We start from the raw sequence: 23,283 nt of genomic DNA, 5'->3' as shown, positions 1-23,283 counted from the left end.
TGGTATGGTAACATTAGTTGGGTCAACAGGTTCATCAACCAAAGGTTCTGATGTTGCAGGAGAGTCTGATACTTCATTTATAAGAGGTGGCCTTGGTGCTGGTAAGGTCGTTCTAGATTTCAAATGTATATCTGCGACATCTAGGACATAAGCAGGGTACTGGTGGGTATCAATACTATACATGGGCTACTGTGGTTTGCTATTTGGATTTGGCTGAGGTTGTGCAGGTAGCTGTGTTTGCTTTTGAGGTCCACTATTTGCAGGTGGTGGCATTAAAGCAGGTTGTTGAGCTGGAGGGGGTAATTGTGGAACACCAGTATTTTGGTTAGGCCATTGTTGAGATCCCTTCCATTAGTTTAGAGATTGCCAATTCCCTTGGTTTGGAGATTGCCAATTCCCTTGGGGTGGTTGCCATTGGTTCTGCTGGTTCTAGGGCCATTGGTTATTCTGCTGGTTAGGCCAAGGTTGTTGAAAATTTTGAGACCATTGAGACTGTTGTGGGTTATTTTGCCCAGCATTATTCCAATTGGGTTGGTTTTGTGGAGGACCTTGGGTATTACGGTTTTGCCATTGATTACCATATAAATTTGAATTTTGCAAGGGGTCTTGAGGCATACCTTGATGTTGAGCCCATGGTCGGCATTGAGCAACAAAGAATACTTGCTCATCATCCCCATCTATCTTTTACATATTCAGTTGGAAGATGTTGGTTCTCCATGCTTGCAACCAATTTACAGTGGCAATCTTTCTTTTGCTTTCGGCAATGAGGACAGTATTTAGCTAGTTGTAACTCATCCTCTACTTGCTTCTTCTTTGTAGTCATTATATCTAACTATGTAGTGACATCATTACTGATGTCTTGTTTGAAATTTGACAACAAATTGGATATTTCAAGTTTTGAAATGCCTTGACTAATTCCTTTTGTAACCGTAGAACGGGGTCCTCGACCTTTCTTCATGGTTGACCTTGAATAGTTCTGACATATCTTTTTGAGGTCATCCCATTGAGCTTGATATACATCTCCACCGGCCATCAGGTCCAATGCTTCCAAACAGTCTTCATTCACTCCTCTTAGAAAGACTAGTTTTTGGGAATCTTCAGACAATGTGTGTTGAGGATTCTTTTGTAGTGTATATAAAAATTGAGAAACATAGTCTTCTAATGTCTCTTCCTCCTTCTATGATATCCTAAAGATATCATCTCCTCTTGTGCCAGATGCTTTGCAATATTCTTTATATTTTTCCAAAAACAAGGCTTGCATTTCATCCCAATTTACAGCTACATTGGCTCCTAAGCCCATGAACTATCGTAAAGCTGATTCTTTCAATGTGGCTGGAAATAATTTAAGCTTATGGGCATTAGTGTTGTAGTCGAAACTATGAAAAAGGATGTCGAACTCAAAAAAGAAGGTATCGGGGTCTTCAGTTGCAAGGCCATAGAACTTCGGAAGAGCAGTGGGAGGTATATTCTTGAGATTGGCATTGGTTATGAGACTTGGAAGTGGAAATGGAAAAGTGGGTTGTGCCATGACTGGTGGGACTGGATTATGAGGTTGCTGCTGAAAAGGAAGGTTAGGTACTGGGTGATTAACAACAGGTGGACTCGAGGTAGTGTTATCAAGAAAATTGGTCAATATTTTAGTGAAAGGCTGGAGACCAGATATATCTAGGGATTTAGCTCTTGATGATGATACTGTGGGGAAAACAGGACTTGTGTCTTCAAAGGGCAACTCAACTTCTTCTTCAACTTCTTCATTCAAATTAATAAATCCCTGTGGAAGAAATCTTCCATATTCATCTCGTTGTCTTCCTCTTCGATGCATGCAACTAAAATTTTCACATTGATAAAAAGAACTTAATCTAAAAACTATGACTCAAAAATGCTCTCCTAGCTTGACACCATCCCCAGTAATGGCGCCAAAAATGAACCGCCTCACAATAGGTGTTCCATAGTCATGCGCTAGGCCTAGCTTAGGAATAATCTATTCAAGCTAAGGACTACTTTTCCCCTAGCATGAGGTGCATTTAGATTGTCAACCCAAGGATGTATACTTGAAAAGGTCGGCACAGTATGTGCACTAGGTACCTTGATGAGTCATTATGCTTGTGCTGTAGGAAAGTAAAAATGCAAAGGAAGGAAACTACACTACTGCTGTGGAAAGGAAACTACCGAATCTATGAATGTTGAAAATACAATAACAAGATAATAGAGATTCCATCTTGACTCATCCATTAGACTGTTCTTGCAGATGCTGTAGGAACGTTCATGAAGTGTGATGCTACAGGAAGGAATTAACTAGCTATGTCTTATTTAAAATACTGCTAATGCTTAGTAAAATGAATCTATTCTATCCTAATCTAATCCACCTTCCAAGTGGGCCCCCTTGGTTGGCTTCTCTAATCTACCAACACAGGATAGAAACTAAAGAGAACTAATTCATTTCATTAATCATTCATTACATAATTCAGAATTGTAAAACACAACTGCAATAAACTGTAAATCAGTGTTTTCTCCTACTCGATAAAACTTATCAAAACCAAAAACTGAAAACTAAAAACTTCACACACAAGAGTCGATCCCGACATATATAGGGAATCTACTCTTTATTACATAACAGAAAAGTAACTATCCTAAATTAAGTCCGTAGGAGAGAATATAGGAGAACAACTGAAAGTGGAAAGGAAGGATAACGGAATTGAGCAGGGAGCAATGAAGTCGCGTCATCCACTTGTTACAACGTAAATGCAAAGAAGGTAATGGCTCATAGAAAGTCCTCCTTATTCGCTGCCATGTTTCCTGGAGTGGTTATAACTTCCTTTTCATGGTTGTTCCTTGATGCTCGTTTCTCCTTGAATCTTTTCGGCAACCAACTTCTGGATTCTTTCGCTCATCCTTTAATCCTTAACATCAGGTTAGTTATGATATAAAACATGTTTGCAAATAAATATCCATCAAACTAAATTCAAGCATAAGAACGCACATTTGGATATTTATATGAAATAATGCATATTAGATATAATTTAGGCAAAGGATGACATAGTTTTTCTACCCCATAAATCATCAAAGGTTTATCAAACATAAGCTTATAAGTGTTAAAACAAGGATGAACAGAGTATCATAAAGTATCTTAAACATAACAAAATAAAAGCATTTTTTAGACTCATCTGACACCACCCTTTATTTTATACAGGCAAACAAAGAAGAGAGGGACCTAGGAAAAGTCACTAAAACCACTGGATCCATCTATGGGTTCCTGGCTGAGGATTGGTTAAAGATCATCCTGGACAAACCAATTAAAGAAAAAGTTGGGATGGCAACAAGGATGTGCCTAAGAAGGATGACAACCATGGGCTTGAAAAAGGCAACTAGCCCTGTATCTTTTACTTTATTTTGTTGTGTTTATGATTACACCTATGAACTTGGTACCGCATGGGGTCTTTATGTTTATGTTGTATAAGAGGACATATAGCAACAATTCTTGTAAAAGTTGTTGTTTTATTTTATAGTCTATTATGCATATTAGTTTAAAGACTGCTAGAACTATTAATTTGACTATGAACATATATTATTTTTTCAAGTTTATAATTGGTATTGGTTAGTTGATTGGGAGTTTACCTCTGACTATTAATATAGTCTTTTTGTACTTTAGGGTCAACCCCCCATCTTGTTGACTTTGAACTAATCATAATATAATTCACTTTAAAATAAAATATTAAAATTTATCAAATATTAATATGGTAAATATTTGTAATATTAATTAGATATATTTATATAAGTCAAGAATCTACTAATCAATTTATATTTTTCTATTATATTAATAGATAGATTAAAAACTATTATTATTATTTAATTTTTTGTAACAAATAAGATAAACCTGCCAAATTTTATGATTAAATAATTGTTCACCTTTAATGCTTATGGTTAGCTCTCTAAATCAAGAAGCTTTAAATTAATTTCTAATATTCTCTAAAAGCTTTTGGTTAGCTAAAAAAATATAGTTGTTCACCTTCAATGATATAAAATTGGTACTATTATTTAGAATTTGAAAATGAAGTAAACTAATAAAATGTGTAGAAATTGATCAAGTTTAGGATTATAATTTTTAACAATTATTTGGGATAAGAACTGATATATTTTCATAATTTTTATAGATAATTTTTTAGTTGCTAAAAATTGCTCAAAAATTAGGGTTCTAGTTCACACCACAAAATTATATGAAAATAAATTTATTGCCTTTGATCCTAGACTATGTTATAGATAACATATATATCTAGAACATTCAAAGATAAAAATTGCTTTTCGATCTATATTTTCTCTTTTATAATGATTCACATTTTGACTCACCTAGAATCAATAGTTTTCATTTCCAACCACATTTTTCAAAACAAATCAATTCTAACTAAAATAATAATTATAAATTCTAGAAAAGCACTCTCCCCTTCAGAACATCATATCATTTTCAATTTTTTTATATGATTTAATATTTTTTGTTTTCCAAAGCTAACATCTTTTTAAGTGTTTAAATACAGACTTGTAGAATTTTTTAATTACAATATACTATATCTAACAAAATCATTATAAACCTTTTATGAGAATATTCTTGACTTTGAGCTCTATAAAATGGTGTTTATAAGTTATGAAAAAAATATCATAGAAAATAGTAAGAGTTGTTGAAACATCAATTTTCCAAAATAATTATATTTCTTTAGTAATTGGATACAAACTAGTATAAAACATTCATTTAATAGACATTTTCAATTGGAAAAACATGAGATCATATATAACATAGCTATTATAAATTTATCTAGATCATATCTTTGAACAAAATTAATTTTTAGATAGAAATACTCAAATTCAGTCACTTTGATATGTTAGCCTAAAAGGTGACACAAATTTGTACTTTTACCCATATACTTTCTACTACAGAAAAATTAAAAAATTATGATAAGAATATTTAGCATAGCTTAATTTAATGCTTCTTGATTTAGAGAGCTAACCAAAATATTTTAGAAAATATTAGAAATTAATAATAACAAAAATATTTTTTATTTAATTACTTTTCATTAACCACAATATTAAATTAAATTTTATAAATAGAAAACTTTGAAAACACCAATAAAAATTAAAACAGTTGGTAAAAAATAAAAACAAAATCTTGAAAAAAACAAAATGAAAATGAAAAGATCTCTAAAACTTTAAAAGTTGTTTAATTTTTTGAGTCTAATTTCTTAGGCAAAGAAATATAGTAGAAGTTGTAGTGAAAATGAAATTCTTTTCCTATATAGGCAGACTAATAAGAAAAAGACATATACGTGAAATAATGTGTCCATTACTAAAAAGGTAAGTATATTATAACAGGGTTAAGTAAATTATATATTTATTTCTAGAACTTGCATTATTATGTATAACTGAATATGAAGTAATTTAAAGATTGACAATAATAATTTATAGATATATAAATAAGGTAGAAGCACGAAGTGGGTCTCAAAACTATAGAAGTCTGCAAATTGAGATCTCACTTCTTTAGAAATGGGCAATTATTTTGAAAAAAAAATTAGGTTTGGATGCCTGATACAATTTTTAAAAAATAAGCACCCATTTTTTGAAAAATAAGTGCCGGCTTTTTGAAAAATGTCTACCCATTTTTATCATCAATTTTACTTTTTAAAAATGGGTGCCTATTTTTTCGAATTTCAAATAATGGGTGTCATTATTTTACAACATGGGGTGAGATTTTTTATGTTGCCTCAATTTTTTTGTTCAGGATAGGTTTAGTGGAACCAAGCCTGTGCCTTGACCTCTCAACATTTGCCTAAGGCATTGAACTAACAAATTTGGGACTTTTCATAATTTTTAGAGGGTCTTCCTAATCAAATTTTCAAACAAAACAAGAAACACATTATTGTATTCCATAAATATAAAAGTCATAGTGGTATAATTTTATTTACTTTTTTGCATTATTTTTTAATCAAAAGTGTCACCTAAGTGTAAAATAGTGAGGTTCACTAAAACTTTAATAATTTTTTTAATTTATGATTTTTATTAAATTAATATATGTCATTAATCTACATAAAATTCATTTGAAGTTTTAAAAAAAAGAATTTTTGAAAAGAAAAAAAGAACTTTAATTATGGTGTCTGTATACAAGAGGTTTTAAAAATAAACTTAGTAGCCAAATAAAAATTAATAAAAAAATTAAATTATTAGATAAAAAATTAAGAAAAAAACATTTTGATCAATATTTGGTGGGTTAGCTAACTTTCTTTAAAAGGACTTGCAAAAATTTATTAATTTGTTTCAATTTATGGTGTCCATACACGAGTATGGTATGGTTCACAAACAAACATTTTGAAAAAGTTGCTTTCAAAGATCCATACTCAAAAACATTTTATTTTATTTTTATATAAATAAATTACTTATTCAAAAAGTAGACTTTGAGCACTAAGATTTGTATTACTAATGTTTTCTTATATTCAATTTCGAAGTGCCTCAAATTTTGACATCAGTTGACAAGAAATACCAAAAGTAAGGAAAACACTTTCACTTCTTGCCCAAAAGCAAGACTCAACTTCTTGCACTTACCCAAATTTATAATTAGTCATAGAATGTGTATGTTTATATGTATGCATGTATGTATTTATATTTTATTTCATTAATTCCATTCAAAAATGATTATTAAAGGTTTATGTATAATAAATAATATAATCTCAAATAATGATATTTAATGATCATTTAATAGTATATTTATTCATTAGAAAATAATGAGTTAAATTATCATACTTCAAATTTAGGGACTTAGCTCATCTCTATATGAAATGACTAGGAGTAACTATAAGGTTAGGGGTCATCTCTAGATGAATGACTAAGATGGGATAAATGGAACCTCATAGTGCTAGCTTGAGAGGTTACCATAATCCTCATTCCCGTATGAATGGCTAGATGTGATTGTCATAATAGTGCTAAAATATTCTAATGAGTCAACATATGCATATGTGATAAGGCCTTGGATAGGAAATGTCCTTTCCAAGAATTAACTTTAGAGGGTGCACTTCAAAAAAATAGTGGATTAATGAAGGATTAGCAAATTCGATTTTCAGACATCTGTAAGGTTTGAGGTTAGAAACTAGGGTATAGTTAGATAACTTATTAAATTTAAATCTAACATTTATTTGCATATTCTATTTGTCCAAAGTTAACATCAATTGTAGCAAAGGCATTGAATAATATCAGTTTTGGATCATAAGAAAAAAATGATTATATTGGTTTAAGGTTTAGGATTTATGATTTAGAGAAAATCCAATAGTTCATAACTAAATAAAAATTATTGTATTTTTCTTTACAAAAAAAATTTAAAATAAATCACCATAATTTGTACATAATCTTTGTAGCACCTCTTCCATTTGATTTTGGTAAGTCATCTTGATCGATGCTACCTTGATGATCACACTTTGTAAGTGATGGTAGTTAGGATGCGTGAGTGGTCTACACCCTTGGGGAAATTTTAAATATTATTTCTATAATTGATTGTCTATGCTTATACCTGATTACTGAGATTATGATTCAAGCTTATTGATGGATATTGTTGGATTTATGGTGACATGTGTATGCTATGAATATTTACATCATTCTTGAAGTAAACTTATATTATGGTACAAATGAATGATTTAAATAAGATTGTTTTAATAAAATTTATTAAATGATTATTTACATGATTTCACACACTGTTGCTTTGGCTATATCATTATTGTGCATCTACACTTGATCGGGTTATTCATGGTGTATGACTAATATCCATGATAGTGGCACACATAGTTAGTGATTTGATTGTTCACACTAAACCACTAATTGTCCCTATATGGGCAACCTATCTTGTGTTAATTAAATAATATGCCCTCTGGTTGATTGGTAACTCCATATTCATTATGCATTTGTGACTAGACTAGTGAAGTGTCTGTGCATTTAGGAATCTACAATTTTTGTGGAAAAGATTAAATTAAATGATTTTAATGTCTTCAAGGGATTTTATATATTTGATTTAATTTCTTTTATTTTCCCAACTAATTTTTCATAGATGAATTCCAATTCAATTGTAATTGTCTTAATTAATTTGGAAAAAAGGGAGAAAATAGATTATTAAGGGGTAAAAGTACAAAGTTGTGTCACCTTTCAGGATGACTTATTAGAATGACTGAATTTGAGTATTTCTATCTAAAAATCTATTTTCTTTAAGCATATGGTCTAGATAGATTCATTCTAACTAAGTTATATATGGTCTCACACTTTTCCAATCAGAAATGTTTATTAAATGCTAGTTTTATACTAGTTTGTATCCAATTACTAAATAATTTATTTTTTCTTTACAAAAATGGTGTTTCAATAACTCTTACTATTCTCTTATGATATTTTTTTAATAATATGTAAACACCATTTTATAGAGCTTAGAGTCAAGAATATTCTCATATAGAATTTATAGTGTTTTAATTAGATATAGTATATTGTAATTAAAAAATTCTACAACCACATATTTTAACACTCGAAAAGATCTCAGTTTTGAGAAAGAAAAAGAAGAAGATCTTATTAAAAAAATATAAAAATTATATATGTTCTAGAGGAGGGAGTCCTTTTCTAGAATGTATAACATTTTTCCTAGTTATAACAGATTTGTTTTGAAAAATGTGGTAGGAGATGAAAACTATTGATTTCAGTTGAGTTGAGATTTCAATCCTTATAAAAGAGAAAATATAGGTCTAAAACTGATTTTTATTTTTGATTGTTCCAGATATATATGTTATCTATAAAATAGTTTGAAATGAAAGGGACATAATTTTATTTCCCTATAGTTTTCTAGTGGGAACTAGACCCCTAATTTTTAGAATTTATTTAGCACCTCAAAAATTATCCATAAAAATTGGGAAAATATATTAATTCTTATATTGATAAGATTTAAGAAGACTATCAAAGAGGGATATTTTTGAGAATAGATTGATACCAGTATGATCAGTATGCTTCAATCATTATTTTGTCATTGTTGTCAAACCTAATATCTACTGGTAATACAACTACTTATATGATTTAAGTACTATCACTTATTTGATTGATGAAGAGGATTTGATCAAAAGATGTAGCAATAACACCTAGGGGGAAGGTTGAGTTATGATTATGTAAAGAAGTACAAGAATCGGTTAAGATAGTGATAATATGATGCATTGATAATCTACTTAAGGTTACAAAGGATGGCTACACTAAGAAAGTTTAGAAGAACAAGTTACACAAAGTTTGTCTGCAAAGCTTAATTGAATGGATAGTAGGTGTCGAGAAAAGTTAGTACAAGATGAGTAAAAAATCAATTGGAGCCAAGAAAAAGTTTATTCTATTGTATGTCTATGAGGCCTCATCTTGACCCTTCGTAGCATAGTTGATACCTTATTATTTTGATACTTATGACTCAATACGTCAAGACACTATCGGATACATTGAACGTATTATGTTATGTTATTTCATGCTGTGTGATGTTTTACTTCCAGATATTTGATTTTGTCATTTAATGATTTATGAACATATATATATATATATATATATATTGATGAAGTAAGTGAATGCAAAATTAACACTTTGATTATGAAATTTTAATGATTGAGAATATGAGTAGAACGAGAGAAACCCTGATTAATTGAAAGATGTATGTTTTGATTTATGTGATTTTCGTGATACGTATATACACATATGCATGTGATTTTCTAGAGCTACTGATGTGTGCAATGAGTGTGCAGGATATTTTAGTCGAGAAACTCGACGGAGGAATGGAACTGTTCCCTATGTGCCTTTCGTGGAAACCTTGTTGTTCGTATCTTAATTGTATTGCGAGATGTATGAATGCATCTTTCTATAATTTAGTAAATGTTAATGTTTCGTAACCGTGTTCTTATAGTGTCACTTGACACTCATGAATTGTATATGCATTTCAACATGCTAGTTAGGGTTACTATGTAACCTATGGACCTAAGTCAGACTAAGTTAGTGACCTTTTCGCTAATCTATTTTTAATCGAGTTTAGTTACCCCTAATCCAGATTAGTGCTTAATCTACTTTTTGGAGTTGTTAGATAGTTTTAAAAATTCCTAGCATATGTTTGGTACTAAATCAATTTCTAAGGCCTTAAATCATGAAATCTTAATACCCAAGGGGTATAGGTATGGGTTGGGGGCATTTTCCACCCCCCCCAGCCCCTTTTGTTGACTTTTGAGGTCACTCAAAAAGTCTATTTTTGCCTTAGTGCGAAAATTGAAAGTTGTTGCCATGGGTTGAATAACCTCAACTCCACTTAGAGGTTAACCTTAGGTTTGGTTGAGTTAGAAACCTCTAAATTTTTAGGCAAGTGGGGGAATTTATTGCCCTTTTTAGGTGGTTGAGTTTGGATCTTATTTAGAGGTTTTCTTTTTAGGAGTTTTGGTTGTTACCCAATCTCTACTTTTAGAGAGAAGTCTTAGAAGGTTGAAGGCAAGGAAGGAAAAGCTCTTCTCAACTTGTTCATTTTACCATAACCTTTGTGAAGGTAGGATTCTTCATCTCCTTTGCTCATGTTTCTCATGTTGTTCATGATTGCTCATGTTTTTTCATGCTTGGTTCATGCGTATGTTATTATGTTGTTCATTGGTATGCTTGTATGTATGCTGGGTATGCTTGGGAAGGATTGAAATCATGTTTTCTTGAATGTTTTTCCTTCATGTTTTGTTTGAATTTTGAAGTTTTCTTGTATGGGTCTTTTGGCATTACTCACCCTTGGATAGGGTAGAAGTGGCCAATTTCGAGAAAAGTTTTCAATTGGACAGCAATAGTGTAGAGTCTCTTCTCAGGACAAGAAGAGGGAGAGAGGGTAGGGTGTTATGGGCCCCTACCTATCAGCACAAACCACGTATGAGTTTTGGCATGTAAGAATGGAAGAACAGAAGTTCTTGAGTTATAGCTCTGATTGGGCACCTATTTTAGTATTGTGTCTAACATCTCCTATTGGAAAAATCCACCTTCTCCCTAGTTTGGTATCGATTGTGAAAACCCAGTACGAAAATGAATGTCTGATTTTGTTCCTTGTTATGCTTGTTTGTCACATGGTTAGTTTTTATTCCCTCCACAATCTCAGCGATGCATTGTAGAAAATGATATGAATCCCTTGATTAGGGCCATGAAGGAAATTTAAATTGATTGTTGCAATTCAATTATGTTTGGGATTAAAATCCTACATAGAAATGTAATTTAAACCTTTGTTGTAGTGGCAACGATGTCAAGTTTTCTTCCTGGTTCTTTCTCGGCAGAGCCTTTGAATCAGGTGGTCAATAAAATAATGAATGAGTAATATCATTGTGTTTATGATTTTCACACTTTTAGTTATATGTATGTGTATAAAAAAAAATTAGATAAATGATGATGTTCAATTATGCAAAATTCACTTTTCAAATATGTTAAGACAAAAATTTTGTTATGTTGGGAACTTGATTTGGCATCGTGCTTATTAGGAGAAAATTTGCTCTTGCTTTATTATGACAGCAAACCATTAAACTCTATGATTAATCCAACTTAAAAAATATATATAATCCCCTTGGCTAATAAATAAATTTAAAATTCTATAATTAGAAAAATAAGGAGCATTGAAAATAAAAAAGTTATCTCTTTAGAGAAATTTAGCTCATTGCCTTTTGTATGAGGAAATATAAATTTCCTTTTTTGACAGAGTATATTCCATTTAGAATCTTTTATTATCCCATTTTCTTTATTTAAATAAATTAATTGCAAAAATTATTAATAAAATAAATGTCTTAAAATATCCTAAGACATCACCAAACTAACTTTTTGTCATAACTCCTAGCATGCTATTGGCTCACCAAATATCTTCCTCCTAATATGTTATTGGATCAGAAAGGGTTGCTAATAGTAATGGCACATCAATCCCCATGGTCAATGCCAGGTTGACTTGGGGAAGTGCATCACCAAGGATGTGATTGGGGAGAGAAAGGTGTGGAAACCTTTTATAAGTGAATACATATATTTTTACCCTTTTCATAGGCATTAGTATGGAAACAAAGGGCAGACTTGAGCTTTAAACCAATTCAATGTAATTATGGTGACTCAACCCAAGTACCTCCCATGGAATTCATAGCCAGTTTGACCACGTGACTTGGCAAGAAAAGTGGTTTGAAGTGGGCAATTAAGCCAATGTAGATAAAATTTTTTTGAATAAACTTTCCCCCTTATTCCCTTAGCGCCTAGACTATGATAGGCTTTGCCATGTGCAGTGGGGGGGGGGCTAGGATAGTCCTACCAATGGTACGCCTGTCAGCACTTGGGTAGCGTGAATGCCCCTGGGGATGTGCATGACCATGTGGGTGGGTTGGGGTATATAGATAGGAGGCTAGTTTAGCTAGTTTTTTTTTATATAGTTTAGTTTAATCTAGTTTAAGTTTAGTATTAGTTTAGTAGGTAATGAATGTTTAGAGGTAGATTTAGGTTAGTAGGATTAGAGTTAGACTAGTGTTGGTGAGTTCATTATTTTAGTTAATGGTTTCTTTGGTTAATGTTTTGTTTTAACTTATATTAGTTGTAATAAGTTAGTTTAAAATTTTGGAGTTAGTATAAATGAAAATTAGTATGTGAATTTTAAATAGTGCTTGTTAATATTGTAACTTGTTGTAAGTATAGTTGAAACATCTTCTTCATTTAAATATTATTAGATGTTAATTCTAATAATTATAGATTTAAAATTAAATGGTTAATAGAAGTTAAATTAGTGCAAATCTAGTTTTCATTAATAAAAGAAGTTAATGGTTACGTTTCAATTATAAATTATCTTAGTTTAGATTCTAATTAATTCAATTTTAGCTATATTATTATTATCATTATTATTATATTTATAGATCATAAATTCAATTATATTTAGTTTTAGAATTGAGTTGATTGTAGTTAGAAAATTATTTCATGTTATCATAGTAATTAGTTTCTTTGATGTCTATACTATGAAATAATTGGGCTTGTACTCCACTCAATCGATAATTAGAATAATTTTTATACATTGTTGTAATACTAATGTAATAAAAAATCAATTGTTGATACCAATTTAATAATGAAGATTTAACTTCAACGATGTATTCCTTCGCATGACTATAAACATTGGTTGATGTTGTAAGCCTATTCCTTCCCTTGCGAATCAAACTCTTTAACCCTAGTGAACTTTATTATCATTAATTTAAAATTTTAAAAAAAAATTGTGTTTTTGCCTTCGTATTTTTGGCATGACAATGTCAAGCAAAATAGTAGATGTTGAGTAAAGTCTAGTTGATGCCAAGTAAAGTTTAGTTGATGTCAAGCACCAGTAAACTTTAGTTTGTGCTGAGTAATTTTACAAAGGATGCTTAGAAATGCAGTATGTGTCGAGCATCAGAAGCAAGATGATGTCGAGTGGTTGCATTATCTAAAAGATTTTGAATTCGATGGATCTAAGATGACAAGTTTGTTTTCTTGGAATTTGCAAACCAAGTGGAAAATAAGGTTGATAAGCTGGTGGCATAGAATTTAAGGTAAATCATTTTTAGGAAAATTCAAAGAGGATTCAAGAATATGTCTCTAGAAGAGATATGGAATGTGGGATAGATTCATTGTATCCTACCTAATCCATCCTAACCCTAATTTGGACGATGGAAAATGAGTAGGAAAAGATTTTAATTTCCTATTTATAGGAATGGCTAGTCAAAAGCAAAAGTGTTAATGTGTGAGAACTTAAGGAAGACAAGGAGTCAAGGGTTTTTTCTTCATCAAGTGATTTAAGAGAAGACACTTCATTGGCATGTTAAGAAGGAAAGCTTAAAGATATGAATGCATGAAGGGTGAACAAGCTGTCAGAGCTAAAAAGTATGAAGGCCAAGTAGAATGGAGGATTGAAATAGTGATTTGTAATCTACAAATGAAGTTGTAAGTTGTTATCAAATCAAGCCTTATTGTTACTCTCTAGCAATTGTATTAGTTTAGGGTAAATCCTTTGGATTAAGGTTGAACTAACATTCATTTGTAAATCCTTTAACTGGGTGACATTCAAAGTGAATGGTATAAAATCCTCTAACAAGGCTCACTCGTAATAGGGTGATTGAAATCCCTTAATAGGGTCACATTTAATAGTGCATATTGTGACTTTTAACAGGGTTGGCCTTTCATAGGGCATCACTTTAGAATAGTGAAAAAGAGTAGCATGTTACTCGTGGTTTTTTCCCAATATTGGGTTTCCATGTAAATCATTGTGTCATATTGTAACTTTTAACAGGGTTGGCCTTTCATAGGGCATCACTTTAGAAGAGTGAAAAAGAGTAGCATGTTACTAGTGGTTTTTTCCCAAATTGGGTTTCCATGTAAATCATTGTGTCAAGTGCATTGATGAATATATTTTGTTTCATATTTGCATTTTTGCAAGTTGATTTGATAGTAACCTACAAGTTTTTAATGATTTCTTAATCTTATGGATACATGCATGAAGATAAATGTTTTATGGGTTCACTAAGCTATGAAATTTTTTATTTATACATCTAGACCTTGGATCACTAATTTACCCCCCTCTCAGTTATTCTAATAGTATCCCAACAATTGGTATTAGAGCCATCTACTTAACAAGACTAGTTTGAAGGTACTAGAAGCACAAAGATCAAGATGTCAAAAAGAGAAGTACCAAAGCTCAAAAAAGATAACTTCCCTCCATGGAAAATTCTAATGAAGCTACATGTTGGAGGACTTGGTGATCATGCACAATCTACCATTACTATCAAGCATGTTGACCCTACTAAAGCCCCAACTATTGAGGATATGAAAAAGAAGAAAGAACATAACCAGGCAATGTTGGAGATTGCCTCTACCCTAAGTAATGTTGAATTTGATCATATCAAAGGTCTTGATAGTGAAAAGAAAATGTGGGATTCCTTAGCTATCATCTATGGAGTAGACACTAATGTTCTTAGAGCCAAAGCTAAAAGTCTCAGAGGTAAGTTTGATGATATGAGAATGGAAGAGGGAAAACATGTTGCTCAATATGTTGCAAGGATAGAAGAAGCTATTAATGCAATAAGAGGAGCTAATGGTAAAATAGATGATGATACAATGCTAAGAAAAGTTTTAAGAACACTACTTCCTATATATGCTATTAGAGTTTCTACAATTCAAGAACTAAGATATATACCGGGGAATGATCTATCACTTGAAGGACTGGTAGCTAGAATCATTGCTTTTGAGCTATCTAATTTTGATAATTACAAACCTAAGAATATTGAATATGCTTTCAAATCTAAAGTGTCATTGAAGGAACCTGATGAGAAGAAGAAGAAGAAAAAGATAAAGTATGTATCTAGTGATAGTGATATAGATGAGGATGATGTAGAACAACTTGAAGCACAACTGGCAAGAAGATTCCACAAAGGTAAAGGTAAGTTATAAAGGTAAATTATCTATCATTTATTTCAATTTCAATGAGGTTGGTCATATTGCTGCTAGATGTCTAGAGAAGAAGAACTACAATGGTGGTGACAAGTATAGAAGTAGGAGAGATGAACACAACAACGACTACAAAGAAAAAGGCAAAATATCATGTTACATTGTTGAAGAGGAAACATTTGATGAACATGATGATGAAGTGGTATATGTTGCAATGAAGAATGAATCCAATGAAGATGAGGCAACTACACTTGCGACTTGTGTGAACAAGAATGAAAGATGGATCATTGATAGTGGATGTTCACATCACATGATTGGAGACAAAAGTAAGTTCATTTCTTTGAATTGTTATGATGAAAATAGTGTAAGATTTGGTAATGATGCACCATGTTTGATAAAAGGAAAAGGTTCTATAAAGCTCATAGATAAGATTTTATATGACAATGCTTACTATGTTGAAGGACTTAACTATAATCTCTTGAGTGTGTAACAATTGAATAATTTGGGGTGAAAGGTTGAATTTGAAAACAAGGTTGCTAAGATATATGACACAAATGGAAGACTAAATGGAAAAGGTGATCAGACTAGAAGTAATATATTCTATCTTGATATAGAGGATGCTACTTTTCTAGTTGTAAAATTTGATGATGTATGGTTGTGGTACAAAAGGTTACATCATGTTAATTTTGATGACTTTGTTAGCATTAGAAACATGAGAAAGGTTAGAGGTTTGTGGGTGATCCCACAATAATGGGTTCCACTTTTTGACCAATTTTGACACTGAAATCAATGTTTTTGCAACAAACGTCACGTTCAAGTGACTATATCTCCAAAACTATAAATAATTTCAAGATGACATAAACTAGTGATTTTGAGTACTTTGTTCCTACTTTGTAACCATATTTTTTAATCTAAAAAAATAAATTATTTATGTCAATTTTTTTTATCTCCTCCAAAAAGTGGTACATAATAAAATTCAATATTTTAAAAAGTGACAGTCCGTTTGACACACAACTTTTTTTCTAGAAATGGTAATGAAGTAATTCTTTCAGTGTTGGATTTGTAACATCAATATCTAGTGTTTGCATTTGGCTTGATTTATTTTTGTTGAATATTGTATAGTTTATGAAGTTTTGAAGTGACATGAACCGTAATTTAGACATACGCTCCGTTTGACACAGATAATTTGAAGTCAATTTATCATAAACCATTTTTATTTTTTTGAATAGAAAAAGTATCTCAATAAGCTAGTGCCTCCATATTTTTCAAAAAAAATTTGACCTAATTTACTAATTTTCCCAAGGTGTCAAAGTCGATTGATGTTCAATCGGTAATGAACCTATAATGAGTTAAACTCATATTTGAAAGTCTTAATGATTAAATTATGTAATAAAATTATAGTCATTGGAAAGCTTTCTCCGAGTAGCACATTTTGAAATTTTTTATTTTACAATAGGAGATCATTCTCCTGCAATTATGGTAGTCAAAAGAGCAAAAAAAGAAAAAAAGAAAAAAACGTTAAATTTTTTGTGATTTTGCATGTTCCTGCGAACATGGCGTTCGCGTGAACACGTTTACCATGTTCGCGTGAACGTATGTTCCCTCAAACATGCAAATCATGTTTGCGCGAACATATATATCACATATGTTCGCGTGAACATATGAAATATGTTCGCGCGAACATGATTAAAAAAAAAGTTCGCGTGAACACAATAATTGTGTTCGTGCGAACATATGGTAAACTCAATTTCTCATTTTGCAATTTTTTTCATTTTTGTTCGTCCCACTAAAGTGGCACCCATTATTGTGGTTTCACCCTTGTACAAGTTGAAGAAGCCTGACAAGATAATATTCAAACAATGTCAATTAGGAAAAATGACAAAGTCAAGCTTTAAGAGTAAAACTCACACCTCTAAATAAATATTAGAGATTGTTCATACTAACTTGTGTGGACCAATTGAAGTAAAAAACTACAAATGAGATAAGTATATTATGCTGTTTGTTGATGATTACTCTAGAATGATGACAATTATGTTTCTAAAAAAGAAATTTGATCCTTTCCAAATGTTTAAGTGGTACTTGACAAGAGTTGAGAAGGAAATAGGTAAAAATATGAAGTGTTTAAGATCTGACAGAGTAGGAGAATTTGCATCAAATGAGTTTGAGACATTCTATAATGACAAAGGAATTAAAAGATAGACATGAACCCCTCCACAAAATGGAATTTATAAAAGAAGGAAGATATCTATAATGGACTGTGCTAGAACACTCATGACGGAGAAAAATGTTGCTTTGAAATACTAGAGAGAAGTTGTAAGTACAACTATCTACACCTGGAATCGTGTACAAGTCAGGAAAGATACTCATTCAACACCTTTTGAATTATGGTATGGATACTTGCCCAATGTAAAATACTCTAATGTATTTGGAAACAAGCGTCACATTCTTAAAGACTTTAGGAATGGTAAACTAGATGCAAAAAGTGAAGAAGGTATATTCCTAGGATATTCAAGAAGAAGTAAATCTTATAAGTGTTTGACTACTAACACTAACAAAGTTTTGGAAAGTGAAAATGTGAACTTTGATTAATATACTGAAGTACATGAGGTTGAACCTATGAAAGAACTAGAAGAATACAAATCATTTGTATACTCTTATGAAGGTATGCCAGGTAAAGAAGATCTAATGTAAATCAAGATACAAACCAATAGCAAGTTTTAGTGACTGCAAAGTTATAGACCACGAATGCCAAGTTGCATTAAGAAACTAAGGTACATTCAAGTGTCCAGTTACATAAAGAAGAAGAATCTCTTTCTAATTCTAAGATTAGCAGAGATGCTAAGTTACTTGACAGAGATGTATGAAATGATTCTGAAATTGAAAGATCAAATGAAGAAACACAAGCTAAACCAAGATTGTTTAAATACGTCAAAAGACATCATCCTACTGCACAAATTATTGGAGATAAAGATGCTAGATCAATGACAAAAAACAAATTGAGAAATGATACATATTTTCTGAGCATGAAGGTTCCCAAATTCGTAAAAGATGTATTAGAAGATGGAGACTAAAGTAAGGCCATGAAAGAAGAGATTGAACAAATTGAGAAAAAAAAGATATGGACTCTAGTTCCTAGACCAGAAGACAAAAATGTGATTAACACCAAATGGGTGTTCAGAAACAAGCTAGATGAAAATTGTGAGGTGATAAGGAGCAAGGAAAGATTAGTTTGCAAAGTATGTGCACAAGAAGAAGGAATTGACTATGGAGGGACATTTTACCTTGTTTCTAGATTGGAAGGTGTAAGAACTTTACTTTCTTATTCTGCATACAAAGGTTTCAAATTTTATCAAATGGATGCTAAATCTGCATTTCTGAATGGCATATTAGAAGAAGAAGTTTTCATAGAATAGCCATAAGGTTTTGTTGATGTTAACAATAAGAACATGGTATGAAAATTACACAAAGCTCTATATGGTTTGAAATATGCACAAAAAGCATGGTATGTGAGACCTTATATATATCTTGTGAAGATTGGATTTGAAAGGATTGATGAGAACAAAAATCTATGCATAAAGACAAAGAAAGGAAAAGATATTCTGTTATCTAAATTTTTTGTTGATGACATCATATTTGGAGGTCAAGATACTTTATGTAAAGCTTTTGCAAATGAAATGAAGCAAAAATTTGAAATTTCTATTTTCAGAGAGATCAAATTCTTTGTGGGTTTGCAAATATAACAAATTAAATATGGTATATACATCTCTTAGTCAAAATATGTTGACAAAATAAACTTTTGGATTGGAGGATTCAAAACCAGTAAGTACACCTATGGTGACAAGACACAAGTTGTCAAAGAATGATGATTCAGTTGAAGTGAATCACACATTGTATAGGTCTATGATTGGAAAATTACAATATGTCACAAGATTCTTTGCTAATCCTAGGGAGAATTATTTGATGGCTATAAAAAGAATAATGAGATATTTGAAAGGAATAGAGGAGTTTGGTCTATGCTATAAGAAAAATGAAAATTTTGAATTAAGAGCCTACACTAATGCTGATTGGGTTGGAAACATTGATGATAGAAAAAGCACCAATGGAGGAGCATTTTTCTTAGGCAAGAGGCTAGTTATATGGACTAGCAAGAAACAAAATTGCACCTCACAATCTACTACTAAAGCTGAATATATTGCTATTGTTGTGAATTGTACAAACATTATATGGATGAAGCAGCTACTTAAAGGAATCAAGGAAGAGATTATAGAATTAGTAGCAATTTATTATGATAATACAAGTGTTATCAATATATCAAAGAATCCTGTGATGCACACAAAGACTAAGAACATTGCAATCAAGTATCATTTCTTGAGAGAATTAGTTCAAGATAAAGAGGTGAAGATGAAATATGTCAACACTGAAGAGAAAATTGCTGATATCTTCACAAAAGCATTACCTAAAGATTCTAATGAGTATCTAAGAAGTAAACTAGGGGTGATATCCCTATCAAAAGCTATCCAAGTAACAAAGAGGAGTGCCCTTCATCAAACAAGTTGATTTTCATCTATTTCAAATTGATGTAGAGGATCTTACTTTAGGAGCTTCCTAAAGAAATCAAAGAACTAACACTTCTAATCAATCACAAGCAAGGTGATAGAGGGAGGAACTAGAAAAACTTCTATATACATGATTAAGATGAAAATTCTTTGGCATTGTTGTCAAAGAGGGAGATAATTGTTGATCAAGCCAGTATAATTATTGAGGGAGATAGTTAAATGCAAGAAAGAGGGAGACAATTATTGATCATGAGAACAAAGAAGAAGAAATTCTAACATCTACCTAGTAAGAGGGAGATATAGTAAGAAGAAATTCAGAGGGAGTTATAAGGAAGAATTTTTTAACCTATTCAAAAGATAGAATTTGCTAATAAAGGGTGAGATTTCAACACAAGTAATTATTTTTTCTTTTTGATATTGTCTTACTATTTTAACCTAGTCAATTTGGTTTGCCATCAAATGCCAAAGAGGGAGATTGTTGATAAGATTGAAGAAGACTATTAAAGAGAGAGATTGTTGAGAACAGATTGATACAAGTATGATCAATAAGATTTAATCATTATTTTGTTACTGATGTTAAACCTTCTATCTATTAGTAAGACAACTGCTTATATGATTTAAGTACTATCACTTATTTGATTGATGAAGAGAACTTGATCAAAAGATATAACAATAGCAAGTAGAGAGAAGGTTGAGTTATGATTATGTAAAGTAGTACAAGAATTAGTTAAGACAATGATAACATGATGCATTGATAATTTACTTAAGGTTTCAAAAGCTAGCTACAAAAAGAAAGTTTAGAAGAACAAGTTACACAAAATTTGTCTAAAAAGCTTGATCGAATAGATAGTAGGTGCTAAGAAAAATCAGTACAAGCTGAGCAAAAAATTAGTTGGAGCTAAGTAAAATTTTCTTCTAGTGTATGCTCGGCAAAACAGTGGATGTCAAGTAAACTTTAGTTGATATCAAGCATCAGTAAACTTTAGTTCGTATTGAGTAATTTTACAAGGGATGCCAAAAAATATAGTATGTGCCAAGCATTAGAAGCAAGATAATGTTGATTGGTTGCATTATTTAAACAATCATGAATTCGATGGATCTAAGCTAACAAGTTTGTTTTTTTAGAATTTGTGAACCAGGTGGAAGATAAGGTTGATGAGTTAGTGGCACATAATTCAAGGTAAACTATTTTTAGGTGAGTTTAAAGAGGATTCAAGAAGAATTTTATAGAAGAGATATGGAATATAGGATAGATTCATTGTATCCTACCTAATCTATCCTAACCCTAATTTGGATGATGGAAAATGAGTGAGAAAAGATCTCAATTTCTTATTTATAGGAATGGCTAGTCAGAAGCAAAAGTGTTAATGTGTGAGAACTCAAGGAAGATAAGGAGTCAAGGGTTTTTTCTTTATCAAGTAACCTAAAAAGAAGAGACTGCTTTGGCATGTTAAGAAAGAAGGCTTAATGATATGAATTCTTGAATGGTGAACAAGCTGTCAGAGATGAAAAGTATGAAGGCCAAGTAGAATGGAGGACTAAAACAATGATCTGTAATATGAAAATGAAGTTGTAAGTTGTTATCAGATCAAACCTTACTATTAATCTCTAGTAATTGTACCAGTTTAGGGTAAATCCTTTGGATTAAGGTTGACCTAATAATCATTTGTAAATCCTTTAACTTGGTGACATTCCAAGTGAATGGTCTGAAATCCTTTAACAAGGCTCACTCTTAACAAGGTGATTGAAATCCTTTAATAGGGTCACATTTAATAGTGTATATTGTAACTTTTAATAGGGTTGGCCTTTCACAGGGCATCACTTTAGAAGAGTGAAAAAAAGTAGCATGTTACTGGTGGTTTTTCCCAAATTGGGTTTCCACATAAATCATTATGTTAATTGTGTTGATGAATCTATTTTGTTTCATGTGTACATTTCTGCAAGTTGATTTGATAGTAATCTACAAGTTTTTAGTGATTGCATAATCTTATGGATGCATGCATAAAGATAAATATTTAATGGGTTCACTAAGCTATGAAATTTTTTATTTATACATTTGGACCTTGGATAATTGATTCACTGCCCACCCCTCTTAGTTGTTCTAGAAGTATTCCAACATCTTATTCTAAATAATTATTAAAAATTATAATCCTAACCTCATCCATTTCTACACATTTCATTAGTTTACTTCATTTCCAAATTCAAAATAATAATACCAATTTGATGTCATTGAAGGTGAACATTTAAACTTTTGTTAGCCTTTTCCTTTAAAAAAGGGTGAGATAGGTTTGTTTTTTACCCTAAGTGAATTAATAATCTCATTTTATAACTCACTTGATAAAGTGCTTATATTATGCCAACAGGGAGTTTCTACCCTCACTTTTTATTTCCATGTTTTTGAGAAATGAGGAATTTCCTCAAAAATCTTCTTGGAGAAATTCCTTCATTTGCTTCTTGTGATCGATCTATTTGGCCAATTTAAACATGAAGTGGCTCATTGGATTTGTGTAAGAATTGCTCCACTTCCCTAATGGTTTGGTCTAATCAGGCATTCCTTTTATTTTATTTGTGACTTTTCCTATTTTTCCCACTTGTAAGTGAGGTAGAGCTTTCTCATTTAATAATTTCAGCTTTGTTTTAGGTTCAATTTTTGATAGTAAATTTATTGGAGGTCTAAAACTAGTGTTCCCCTTTGTTTCGATATGCTAGTTCTACCCAGTTGGGTAGGTATGAACATTTTAGTGCTTTTGGGGGTTTTAATTTGAATTTTTATGCTGTTATGCTAGTCATTTTTCATACAATCTTAGAAATCAAAGGGTTTTTGGAACTATTTGGATAATGGGTTTTAATTTAATCAATTTTTGACAATGTTGATTTTTGAGCAATTTTTACATCACCTTATTTTGCATGCCACCCAGTTATCTTGGATATTTATTGGAATTTTTCTTGGTCATGAAGTTGGAATGTATATTAGGTTTCTAATCCAACCATAGTTTTCCTTCGCATCATTAGGATTTGTCTAGAATCCATACTCCCGGATTGAGGCTAATTGAATGAGTTCATGATGTTTGGTGTTTTGTTGCCTCTTTGGGATTCATGTCAAATTTATACTCTCAGATATGGGCTAGTTGAGTGGAATTGTTACTTGTTCCATTTATTACATTTCTCATATCCAAACCTTCCATTGGTATTATGTGATTATGATCATGAAGTTGATTGTTCCCACTTATGAGAACATGTGGATGCATATAATAGGATATGGCAAGACCCA

This window comes from Cupressus sempervirens, chromosome 4 (genome assembly GCF_028749045.1).
Source record: "Cupressus sempervirens isolate cs-2001-9-10 chromosome 4, ASM2874904v1, whole genome shotgun sequence".
Classification (NCBI taxonomy): domain Eukaryota; kingdom Viridiplantae; phylum Streptophyta; class Pinopsida; order Cupressales; family Cupressaceae; genus Cupressus; species Cupressus sempervirens.
This window is presented reverse-complemented; position numbering follows the sequence as displayed.